This window comes from Mobula birostris, chromosome 28 (genome assembly GCF_030028105.1).
Source record: "Mobula birostris isolate sMobBir1 chromosome 28, sMobBir1.hap1, whole genome shotgun sequence".
NCBI classification, from domain to species: Eukaryota; Metazoa; Chordata; class Chondrichthyes; order Myliobatiformes; family Myliobatidae; genus Mobula; species Mobula birostris.
In genome coordinates, this window is record NC_092397.1 from 43,059,576 (window position 1) to 43,072,539 (window position 12,964).

Here is a 12,964-nt window from a genome sequence, read left to right on the forward strand (position 1 = left end):
CTACTGTCAAGAACCTTAAAACTATGCCCCCTCATGTTAGCCATTTCAGCCCTGGGAAAAAGCCTCTGACTATTCACACGATCAACACCTCTCATTATCTTGTACACCCTATCAGGTCACCTCTCATCCTCCGTCACTCCAAGGAGAAAAGGCCGAGTTCACTCAACCTATTCTCGTAAGGCATGCTCCCCAATCCAGGCAACATCCTTGTAAATCTCCTCTGCACTCTTTCTATGGTTTCCACATCCTTCCTGTAGTGAAGTGAACAGAACTGAGCATGTATTCAAAGTGGGGTCTGACCAGGGTCCTATATAGCTGCAACATTACCTCTCGGCTCTTAAACTCAATCCCACGGTTGATGAAGGCCAATGCACCATATGCCTTTTTAACCAGAATCAACCTGCTTAGGAGCATTGAGTATCCTATGGGCATGGACCCCAAGATCCCTCTGATCCTCCACACTGCCAAGAGTCTTACCATTAATGCTATATTCTGACATCATTTTTGACCTACCTAACTGAACCTTATCTGGGTTGAACTCCATCAGCCACTTCTCGGCCCAGTTTTGTTTCCTACTAATGTTCTGCTGTCACTTCTGACAGCCCTCCACACTATCCACAACACCTCCAACCTTTGTGTCATCAGCAAATTTATTAACCCATTCCTCCACTTCCTCATTCAGGTTATTTATAAACATCATGAACAGTAGGGGTCCCAGAACAGATCCCCGGGGCACACCACTGGTCACTGACCTCCATGCAGAATATGACCTATCCACAACCATGCTTTGCATTCTGTGGGCAAGCCCATTCTGAATCCACAAAGGAATGTCCCCTTGGATCCCATGCCTCCTTACTTTCTCAATAAGCCTTGCATGGGGTACCTTCTCAAATGCCTTGCTGAAATCCATATACACTACATCTACTGCTCGACCTTCATCAATGTGTTTTGTGAAATCCTCAAGAAATTTGATCAGGTTCATACGGCATGACCTGCCTTTGAGAAAGCCATGGTGACTATTCCTGATCATATCATGCCTCTCCAAATGTACATAAATCCCGCCTCTCAGGATCTTCTCCATCAACTTACCAAACACTGAAGTAAGAATCACTGGTCTATAATTTCCTGGGCTATCTCTGCTCCCTTTCTTGAATAAGGGAACAACTTCCCCAACCCTCCAATCCTCTGGAACCTCTCCTGCCTTCATTGCAGATGCAAAGATCATCGCCAGAGGCTCAGCCATCTCCTCCCTCACTTCCAACAGTAGCCAGGGGTACATCCTGTCCGGTCCCAGTGACTTATCCAACTTGATGCTTTCCAAAAGATCCAGCACATCCTTAATATCGAACTGCTCAAGCTTTTTAGTTGCCTGCAAGTCATCCCTACTGTTCGAGTGAGTTTTTTTGAGTAGATGATTAGTTTACACTTAAATGACTTTGGCCACCAGTTTCTATTTGACAAAGTACTTTGGATTGAGTCCACAACAATGCGCTTCCTAAAAAGGTGTGAATACCAGATGCTTCTGGCACCATAGTTTGACCAGATGCTGTAGTTTCGAAGACAATACTATCTATACTTCATAAATATTAATTGCCAAATAAATGTATTGTGGATTTAACTTGCATTCCTGAAGGCTGTGGATACCAACCCAGACATGTTGGCGTCAGAAGAAAAGGATGAAGTCAGAAGGTGTGATATTTTGTATGTAGCTTCGAGTGGAAGCATTTTCTATGCATTTTCTATAAATTTTTAAGTAGCAATTGCCTTTGTATTTAGCATATAAATATTGAGCCTGCATTGGGCTCGCAGACCTTTCTACCGAAAGTGTCTCTGTTCGTATGATGCCGGCTGTACCTTGTTGTGTCGAATACAGAAGCTGCTTTGTATCTACCAGTAACTCTGTCTCTCCGGTGATCTCATCCATGCTACAACACCTACAATCGCCAAGATCCTTTTCTGTAGTGAATACTGAAGCAAAGTATTCATTAAGTACCTCTGCTATCTCCTCCAGTTCCATACACACTTTTCCACTGTCACACTTGATTTGTCCTATTCTCTTACATCTTAACCTCTTGCTCTTCACATACTTGAAGAATGCCTTGGGGTTTTCCTTCACTCTGTCTGCCAAGGCCTTCACATGGCCCCTTCTGGCTCTCCTAATTTCATTCTTAAGCTCCTTCCTGCAATCCTTATAATCTTCTAGATTCATAGCATTACCTAGTTTATTGAACCTTTCGTAAGCTCTTCTTTTCTCCTCAACAGCCTTTGTACACCATGGTACCTGTACCCTCCCATCCTTTCCCTGTCTCATTAGAATATCCCTGAGAACATCTGTTTCCAATTTATGCTTCCAAGTTCTTGCCTGATAGCCTCATATTTCCCCTTACTCCAATTAAGTGTTCCCCTAACTTGCCTGTTCCTATCCCTCTCCTATACTATGGTAAAGCAGATAGAATTGTGATCACCATCTCTAAAATGCTCTCCCACTGAGAGACCTGACACCTGACCAGGTTCATTTCCCAATACCAGATCAAGTACAGCCTCTACTCTTGTAGGCTTATCTACATATTGTGTCAAGAAACCTTCCTGAACACACCTAACAAACTCCACCCCATCTAAACTCCTCACTCTAGGAAGATGCCATTCAATATTTAGGCAAATTAAAATCTCCCCCCACAACAACCTTGTTATTGTTACACAGTTGCAGAATCTGTCTCCCTATCTGCTCCTCGATGTCCCTGTTACTATTGGGTGCTCTATAAAAAAACACCCGATAGAGTTATTGGCCCCTTCCTATTCCTAACTTCTCCCCAAAGAGACTCCGTAGACAACCCCTCCATGACTTCTTCCTTTTCTGCAGCCCTCAAACCATTGATCTGAGTGTGTCCCTTCTCTATCACCTGCCTATTCTCCTTTTCCAAGTTTTCTCTATTTGAGTGCCAACCTCACTTTCCTCCGTCACTTCAGTTCGGTTCTCACCCACCAGCAATTCTAGTTTAAGCTCTCCCTAGTGGCCTTAGCAAACCTCCCTGCCAGGATATTGGTCCCCTTGGGATTCAAGTGCAACTCGTCCTTTTTGTACAGGTCACACCTGCCCCAAAAGAGGTCCCAATGATCCAAAAATCTGAATCCCTGCCCCCTGCTCCAATCCCTCAGCCAGGTATTTATCCTCCACTTCATTCTATTCCTGTACTTACTGTCACGTGGCACAGGCAGTAATCCCGAGATTACTACCTTTGAGGGCCTGCTGCTCAACTTCCTTCCTAACTCCCTGTTGTCTATTTTCAGGACCTCCTCCCTTTTTCTACATATGTCGTTGGTACCAATATGTACCACAACCTCTGGTTGTTCTCCTTCCCACTTCAAGATATCGTGGATGCGATTAGAAACATCCTGGACCCTGGCACCTGGGTGGCAAAATCACCATCTGTGTTTTTTTCCTGCGTCCACAGAATCGCTTGTCCAACCCCCTAACTATAGAGTCCCCTATCACTGCTGCCATCCTCTTCCTTTCCCTGCCCTTTTGAGCCACAGGGTCAGATTCTGTGCCAGAGGCGTGGCCACTGTTGTTTCCCCCAGGTAGACTGTTTCCCCCACCCCCCAGCAGTACTCAAACAGGAGTTCTTATTGTTGTGTGTGATAGACACTCTAGCATCGGTCTCTTGCCCTTCCCTCTCCTGACTGTTACCCACTTCTCTGTCTCCCCAGGCCCCAGAGTGACTACCTGCCTATAGCTCCTCTCTATCACCTCCTCACTTTCCCTGACCAGATGAAGGTTATCGAGCTGCATCTCCAGTTCCCTAACACCGTCCCTAAGGAGCTGCAGCTCCTGGATTCTTGTTGTTTCCCTTCTTGATCAAAGCTGTAGCATTTGCTACACTCCAGTCCTGTGGGACCTCACATGTTGTAATTTAGGACACACTGTTCCTTGTCAAATCCACAGAAATCTGCTCACTTGCTTCTTTGACTATTGTAGGATACATGTGTGGTAACTGCTACTTTGAAAAGGGCACACTCGACAACTTCATGCCAAAGAAACAACTTTATCTCGAACTTCAAAACATTACGTATATACAGAGGGTTTCACAACCCGTACGGGATGGCGGGAACACTACGTACACGAGGGCCACCGGAAGAACAACAAACGGAAGTAGACCCCCCTCCCCCGATACCCTAATCAGTATTAACTTACTTTTAATTACACTCACATTACAACACTTCTCCCCCTTTAAAATCCAACATCCCCAATTGTAAAATACTAGGAAATAAAAAAACAGTGGTGTTGTTAACTTGCATACCCCTGTAAACTTATACTAGTACCTTAGCAACAGTTTACCAATACAAAACATCTGGGAAATGTGACAGATTCAACATTCAATCTAACAACACAAAATAAACTGTCCAATCAAAGATTCAGTCTGTCAGGAGGTTTACACGTGCGCTGTGATCTGCGCACTGCCCCGGTGACCCAGCAGGCACCGCTGGTGAGGATGTTTTGGGTGAATCTGGTGTGGGGGGCATGAGAGGGGTCTGTGTGTCTGCGTGAGGATGTCTGTCCTCTTCAGGGGACTCTGACCCCTCTGCCAGCGTCTCGCCCTCTGGCAAAGTCACTAGTGGACATGCTTCCACCGTAGTCTGACTCACAAATGGAAACTCCGTGGAACTGTCTGCCTCTGAGCCGGTATCATGACGCAGACACGCATGGTCCTGATGTCTGCGGAAAACACGCCCATCAGTCAGTTTAACAACACAGGAGACGGAACCACTCTGCTTAAGAATAACCCCAGGCAGCCATTGCTGATTGTTTCTCACATAGACATTGTCATCCGGTTTTAACTGCCTCTCTTGCACATGTTGATCATGTCCCTCCTTCTGCTTTTCCTGCTTTCTCTTCACTTTCGCCTTCATGTCCGGGCGCAGCAGGTCCAATCTTGACTTGGGCCTACGCCTCATCAGCATCTCTGCAGGAGTGCGGGCAGTCGTAGTCTGTGGCGTGAGGCGGTATTTAAACAGGAAATGTGAAAGTCACATGCTAAGGGAGTCCCCTGTCATCCGCTTCAGGCCTGCCTTCACTGTCTGAACAGCCCGCTCAGCCAAACCATTTGAGGCTGGGTGGAAAGGGGCCGTCCGAATGTGACGAGTGCCATTCTGCTGCATGAACTCACTGAACAGTTCACTAGTGAACATCGGGCCATTATCAGTGACCAGAGTGTCAGGTAGCCCGTGGACTGCAAACACTTGCCTGGGTTTGTCTATGGTTGAGGGGGCTGTGATGTTGCTCATGATGTGAGCTTCGATCCGTTTAGAATGCGCATCTACCATGACAAGAAACATCTACCCCATAAAAGGGCCAGCAAAGTCCAAATGTAGCCTCGACCAGGGGTGGTCTGGCCACTCCCATGGGTGCAGAGGAGCTGGTGGGGGCATATTCTGATTAGTCTGACACTGCGTGCATGATTTTACCTTGTTCTCCAGATCCTGATCCATTCCTGGCCACCAAACATAGGATCTCGCAAGGCTTTTCATTCGAGACAGTCCTGGGTGAGCCTCATGAATTTTCTCCACAACCTGTGAACGGCCAGAGGAGGCACGATGACCCTCGACCCCCAGAAAATGCAGCCATCCTGCAGATTGAGTTCTGTCTTGCGTTTGGCATAAGGCCTCAGTTCCTCTCCTTCCACGACTCTGGGCCAGCCTTGTAAAAGAAAAGTCTTGACTTGGAACAGGACTGGGTCCCTCCCTGTCCGCTGCTTGATCTGGGTCGCCTTTACAGGTGTCTCTGATAACCTCTCCAATGTAAACACAGTCTCTGGAGGCACATGTGTAATAACAGGTGTCTCAGGTAAAGGTAGTCGGCTCAGTGCATCAGCATTTGCTTTATTCCCACCTGCTCTGTACACTATAGTGTACTGGTAGGCTGACAGGGTAAGAGCCCAATGCTCTATCCTGGCTGAGACCTGCGGTGGGATGCCTCTAGTCTCACTGAACAGGCTCATCAGTGGTTTGTGGTCCGTATAACTTGTAAATGCGCGTCCATAAAGGTACTGATGAAAGCGTTTGAGTGCAAAAACAATGGCCAGACCTGCTTTCCCTAGCTGTGATTATCCCCTCTCTGCAGTTGTGAGGGTACGTGAAGCAAAACCAATAGGCTTCTCTGAACGGACTTCCCTTCGACAGGAGTTCAGTGAGACCCTCTCTCACTGTTCCCCCTCTGTGAATCCCGCCTCTCTCCGACACTTCGACCAGATCCTGACTCAGACCCACTACCACAGCCACGTCTCCTTCCTGGGAACGTGTCTCCGCCGCCATCTTGTACCACAGGGATTCCAGCTCTGGCTCCAGGCCTCCCAGCGAGGGCCCAGCGAAGGTCCCGGATACCTCCGTTTCAATGACTGTTGCTTCCTCCGCTGCTCCCGCCGGATCTTCCGTGCCATGCTCACTGCCATGCGGAGATACCTACGGGCCCTGTCCCTCTCTCTGCCACTACTCCGGGCCTCGCTCTCCACCGTCTGCCATGGACCTCTCCTACACTTCATTCTCCGCCGGATTCACGCCTCCAACCGACGTTTCTTCTCCTTTCTCGCGTCCAAGAAGGACCACAAGCTCGCCTGCCTGGAGCCCACAACAACGACTGCCTCCAGCCCGGACCCTATCCCCATGGACCTCGACTTCTCGGGCCTTCGGCAGGCTGAAGACCCATCTGCCTCTGACTCTGACCCCGACTGGAACCACGGACTCCCGGACGTGGGCACCAGCCCCCCGGTAGGCCATGGACTCACTGGCTTCCGACTCGGACCTGAATTCTGGCACCCTGCAGGCCACAGGCTCTGCCACCCTCAGCTCCAGATCTGGCTCGGACCGAGGTCCTGACTCTCTCCAGACCAGGACCACTCTTACTGCCCCTGGGTCATACTGATCGTCTTAGTCCTCCACTATACTCGATCCTCCCCGCGACTCCCAACCTACCCTCTACCCCTCATCCCCTCCATTCCTCTGATCCCTCATCCTCCCCAACCCACCTCTCCCTGAACATCCCAATCCCCCTCTCCCTCCTGAGACCTCCCAGTCTTTATCCTCATCTGACCCCAGCCCCAACCCTTGCCATGTCTTCACCATCCCCTCTCAGCTTCCCCTCTCTGAGGGAGAACGTTCTGTCCTCAGCAAGGGCCTTAAATGCACCTGATGACATGGTCTCCGCAGCCACTCGTGGCAACGAATTCCACAGACATAACACCCTTTGACTAAAGTAATTTCGACTCATCTCTGTTCCTTCAATCTTGAAGTCCTGCTCTCTTTTCCTAGACTCCCCTACCATGGGAAATAACTTTGCCAAATCTAATCTGTTCAGGCCTTTTAACATTTGGAATGTTTCAGTGAGATTCCCCCCCCCCCCCCCATTCTCCTGAACTCCAGGGAATACAGCCCAAGAGCTGCCAGACGTTCCTCATACGGTAACCCTTTCATTCCTGGAATCATTCTCGTGAATCTTCTCTGATCGATGGGAGAAGGCAGCTGAAATAGTTTGGCATGGACTTGATGGGCTGAAGGGCCTGTTTCTGTGCTGTACTTTGCTCAGACTCTGTGACACTATCTGAGAACGTGCCGAAAAAGCTAGTTTTTTTTACATGTATATTCTATATTGATAATTTTTCACGTGAGATTACACCAGTGAGGAAATGCTTGTATCCTGAAAGTTGTAGACTGTGGGACCCATAGTAATGTGGAGCAGATTAATGGACACTGGATAACCCCCCTATTTTCTTATACTATGTTCACATTATTTCTATTGCTTTGGTTTGTTATTTTGTTCATTCACAATTTGATTAATGTTCAGTTGTACTAGCAATGGTAATATTTTATTGGTTGGTTGATGGTTACAAGGGGCAAAGCTTATCCAGGCACTTGGGGCAGCTGAGGGGTCTGGGGGGGGGGGGCACGGGAGCGCGCACGTAATGCAGTAGACGGGGACGGCCCCGCAGCATGCACGGTCAGCCATTGCGCGTGTGTTCCTGTATTTCCAGAAAGGAAAATAAAGACGATATTTTTAACCTTCTGCACGTCTGGAAGTCCCTTTTGTGTCCAAATGTGCAACAAATATTTGGTGCCGAAACCCGGGAAAATTAACGTCGCTCAGTGTGGCAACAACAGGATCGCGTTTGATGGACAGCGGGAACGCGCAGCATCGGGGGCGCGGCTGCTTCACACGTAATGGATCTGGAGGACCTTGTCTCAGAGACTATGGCTTTTGCAACTGGATCAGCTCAAAGAGGTGGGTGTGGAAGCTAAGATCCCATGTGAACATGATACCACAAGGCGAACATTAATTAGACTAATTACTGAATCTATGGACAATGCAATTAATGATGAAGAGGAGGATGTTGTGAAGTGTTATCTAAGGACAATGATGGAATCAGTTGAGCAAATGATAGGAAATACTGGAAACACTGGTAATGGGGAAAAAACAGACAACCCAGCACAAACCAGCCAGGGAACAGCTGAAGGAAGGAGCTTGGCAGAAAAATACTTCGAGCTCAATCAGGCTCTGCAGGATGGAGTTAGGAGGCTGAATGAAAGAGTGAACAGGGCATCTTCAAGTCAAGCTTCAGATCCACAGAATGTGCTGCCTATGGCTGCGAACCGGCTCCCGGAAGTGACAGTAAGGAGAGAATTCAAGATCTGGGGTCAGATCGGGGAAAGGGGACAGAAGGACACACTCTCATACACAAACCTGATGCATCAGATTGACAGAGGCCTGAGTAGGGGACACAGTGAGGCTGAGGTGATGGAAGCGGTGATCAAGTCAATCAGTCCAGGTTTGAGTATTCGTGATATGCTCGAGATAAAAAGTGACCTTACCCTTCCTCGACTGAAGACAATATGAAAGGGACATTTCAACGAGGACAGTTCTACAGATTTATACCACAGACTGGTAAACGTAACGCAAGACAGTCGTGAGTCTCCCCAAAATTTCCTCTTCAGAGCAATTGAGTTAAAAGAGAGGCTGTTACTTGCTTCAAGAGAAGGAGGGTAGACGAACCATACAGTCCTGAGCTCATCCAAAAGAGATTCTTGAGGTCAGTTAGCACTAGCTGTCAAGTGACCATATCAGGTTTCAGCTTAAGCCTTATCTCGACGATCAGAGAGTGACCGATGAAATACTCATCGACAGGATGAATGAAGCAGTCAGTGTTGAATCAGAAAGACAGTCCAAGCAAAGAAAAAACACAAGCAGCAGAGTCCCAAAAGTAAGTGAATTACAGACAGAAATGCAGAGCAGTCAGCAGAGTCAGGGTGCAGCCGAAGCCAGGGTGGGGGATCTAGAGCAGTCAGACGAAGTTGTGAAGCCTAAGAGCCGTAAAGCACCTGCTGTAGCTCATTGAAGAGACACGGAGCTTTATGAAGCAGTCCGGCTGCTGAGAGAAGAAATGGCTGAAATAAGGAAAAGCATATCTAACTCTCTAGGACCCGCCCGCCAAGTAAGAATGAGTTTTAGGAGAGGATGTAAAGCATGTCAGGAGCAGGGAACAGGTGACCAGTGTGAACACTGTTTCAAGTGTGGGCAGACAGGGCATCTCTCGAGGGGCTGCAGAGGACAAAGAAGGCTGGCAGGGAAATCTGATGGCAATGTGACAATCCGGCCTGTCACAATCCCAGAATCATCAGCTCCAAGCCAAGCTGGACCAGAAGACAAGGTGCATGAGTTTCTTTGCGAGAGAGTCAGGCAGCTGGAGGCAGAGTTAGAGAAAATTGGGAAGGCTGAACAGACGGTGGGTGCTACCTATGCCAGTCATCTCTCTTTACGTCACCAAGCCGAGCTAACAGCTCTCATCGGGGAGAAGTGCACGGTGGATTGTTTCTGTGAGGGAGTAGGAACACAAGCACTATGGGATACCAGCTCACAGGTCACTATTATCAATGAAAAGTGGAGAGGGTCGTGTTTTCCACACATCGGGGTACGGAACACGGGTGAGCTCCTGGGTGAGAACGAGAAACTTGTGGGCAAAGCAGCAAACCAGACACCTGTACCCTTTGCAGGATGGGTTGAGCTGAAGTTCAAGTTGGGGTCACGTAGGGGCCCAACGCCAGAGCTGCTTGTGCTGGTGCTTGTCTGCAATGAGCCCGGAGTAGCAGAGCCACCGATCATCAATGTCATCAAGCAGCTGGTGATGAATGGAGTGGAGCAGCATCCAGAAGTTACACCTGCTGTGGTAAGAGACGCTTTTTCCATTGACTGCAAAAAGGCAAATGAGCTGATCCACATCGTGCCGAGCGGTGACCAGAGCACTCCTCACAGCGAATATGCCAGTAAGTGGAGAAGGCAGATGCAAGAGGCATACAGGCTGGCATCAAAGACAGCTCAGAGGGAGCAAAATAGAGCAAAGAAGCAGTATGACCGGAAGACTTATGGAGTGGAACTACAGCCAGGGTGTAGAGTATTAGTGCGGAGCTTCAGGGACAGAGGAGGACCCGGGAAGCTCAGGTCTTATTGGGAGGAGCGAGTCCACATCGTAACCGAGAGGAAGCACAAGGACAGTCCTGTCTATGTTGTACGACCTGAGAGAGACCCAGGAAAGACTAGAGTCCGACACAGGAACCTGCTACTGCCCTGTGACTTTCTGCCCCTGGAAGAAGATGAGCAGGGGAAAAAGAAGACGCGAAAGAAAAAGCCAAACACAGATGAGAAGAGGGAAAGGCAGAAGGAGAGAGATGGGCACAATGGTTCAGAGGATGAGAGTAACTGGAGATTCATCACCACACGACCAGCAGAGTCATTCGAGCCGTTCAGAAGCCAGCTGAGAGTGGAAGCAGAGGAGTTCCAACCACAAGCAGCTGACAGAGAACTGGAGCAAGGCGGTGGGGAAGGTGAGTGTCCAGATGAGGGTGAGGAAGGTAGGATGGAACCAGAGATGGAGAATGGAGAAACTGTGGGGGCTGAGCGAGAGGTGTTATGTGATGAAGCAGATGAGATGAGCTCTGAGCAGGTGTCGTCATCTGATGAAGCAGACGAGAGGGGTCTTGAGCAGCGGTCAACTCCCATAAGAAAGTATCCTTTCCGACAAAGAAACCCAGCCAAGACTCTCACATACAACACATTGGGGCAACCATCAGTCGAACACAGACCGCTGATATATAGAAGGACACTGGAACATGGGTGAGACATACAGTAGGACATGTGGGTCTGTGTAAAGGGTTATGGGGTAGATATAGGGTCAAAACCTTCAGTCCGAGATACATAGCCCACACAAGTAGTGGAGTAGCATTTAAGATATCATCTGCCCAGTGATGCAGACACGTGATATAAAGAGGGAGATGTATGTCATGTCAAAGACTGTTGCTGTACAGAGAGTATCCCGAAAGACTGACTCCTTTATAACCTACCACTGTAACTCACCAGTTGAAGACATGAGTACCCTGAGAAATCTATAATGTCGGGAGGACATTTATTTTGAAGGGGAGAGTCTGGGACCCATAGTAATGTGGAGCATATTAATGGACACTGGATACCCCAATAATTTTCTTATATTATGTTCATATTATTTTTATTGCTTTGGTTTGTTATTCGGTTCATTCACAATTTGATTAATGTTCAGTTGTACTAGCAACGGTAATATTTTTGTGGGTTGGTTGATGGTTACAAGGAGCAAAGCTTAACAGGCACTTGGGGCAGCTGAGGGATCCTGGGGGCATGGGAGTGCGCACGTGATGGAGTAGATGGAGATGGCCCAGCAGCATGCGTGGAAAGCCGACGCGCTGTGTTCCGGTGTTTCCAGAAAGGAAAATAAAGACGTTATTTTAAACTTCTGCATGCCTGGAAGTCCCTTTTATGTCCAGGTGTGCAACACCAAACAGGTCGAAGGGTAGAGGCCAGACTAAGAGCAGTCCACTGGTCCTCCAGGTTCGGGGGGCTAACAATCATGACTGGTCGAAAAAAAACAATTGTTAAGAAAGCAGCAAGGAAGAATCCTTCATATTCAGAGATGGAGGACCTTCATTGCTGTCCTAAACGCCAACCGTGTAACAGGCAGGTGCTGTTAATTCAGGTTCAGGTGAGTTGGGGAAAAAGATAGTCGCAATGTATAAGGCAAATGAAGGCAGTAAAGTATGACAGCTTTCGGAAGTGCATAGTAATAAATGAAATAACAATATGTTTAAAAATACTTATTCCAAAACCATTCTATCCGCCCATTGGATACGATTGTGACATCATAATAGAGCATTCTAATTCCGGATCTTGCATTCTCTCCGTCAGGTACATCATAATGACGAAGCAACTGTTATTTACATTCAGACATTGATGGTGAAAACAGAGAGAGGTGAGTGATTAGAAATTTCCCTTAGAAGCTTGTACTATCAAACTTGTTTTGTCAGGAAGATGCTAAGATACTAACATGTAAATATCGAATTATGCAAAATTAATATATTAATTTAGATTGTTGAATTTTGAATTACTTCAAAAAGAGTATCTGAAAAAAGGATCAGTGCTTGATTGGATGACGGAGAGAGAAAAACAGGCAGTACACACAAAACGCTGGAGGAACTGAGCAAGCCAGGTAGCATCTAAGGAAAAGAGTACAGTCGATGTTTTGGGCGGATTCTCAGCTCAAAGGGTCTCAGCCTGAAGCGTCAACTGTACTCTTTTTCACAGATGCTGCCTGGTCTGCTGAGTTCCTCCAGCAGTTTGTGTGTGTTGTTTGGATTTCCAGCGTCAGCAGATTTTCTCTTGTCTGTGACAAAAACAGGCGGCGGCTTTTTGTGGGGAGAAGGGGCAGCAATGTTGACAGGGGATTACAATATTGAAACAACGTCATATTTACCTTTAATATAGTTTTCATCTTCTGGGGCCTTTAGCTCCCAGTGGAGCATAGGCCATTGATGACCTCCTCTCTCCATCGTTCACAGTCGATGGTACGGTTGTTCAGCGTTTCTGTGATGGCCTATTCCATGCAGTATCAGAAACAATCAA

General features: G+C 47.8%; 1 protein-coding gene across 2 annotated transcripts in view; it reads left to right on the forward strand.

Annotated features, from left to right (window-relative positions):
• Positions 1–12,316, forward strand: part of LOC140189264 (histone H2B-like) — a 621,074-nt gene extending 608,758 nt beyond the window's left edge. The window contains exon 2 of one of the 2 annotated variants that reach the window (XR_011883492.1): positions 12,251–12,302. The gene's annotated coding sequence lies outside the window, so the exon portion shown is untranslated. Of the gene's footprint in view, positions 1–12,250 lie in introns of both variants that reach the window. The other variant, XR_011883489.1, reaches the window with a different exon arrangement.
• Positions 12,317–12,964: the final 648 nt, after the last annotated feature.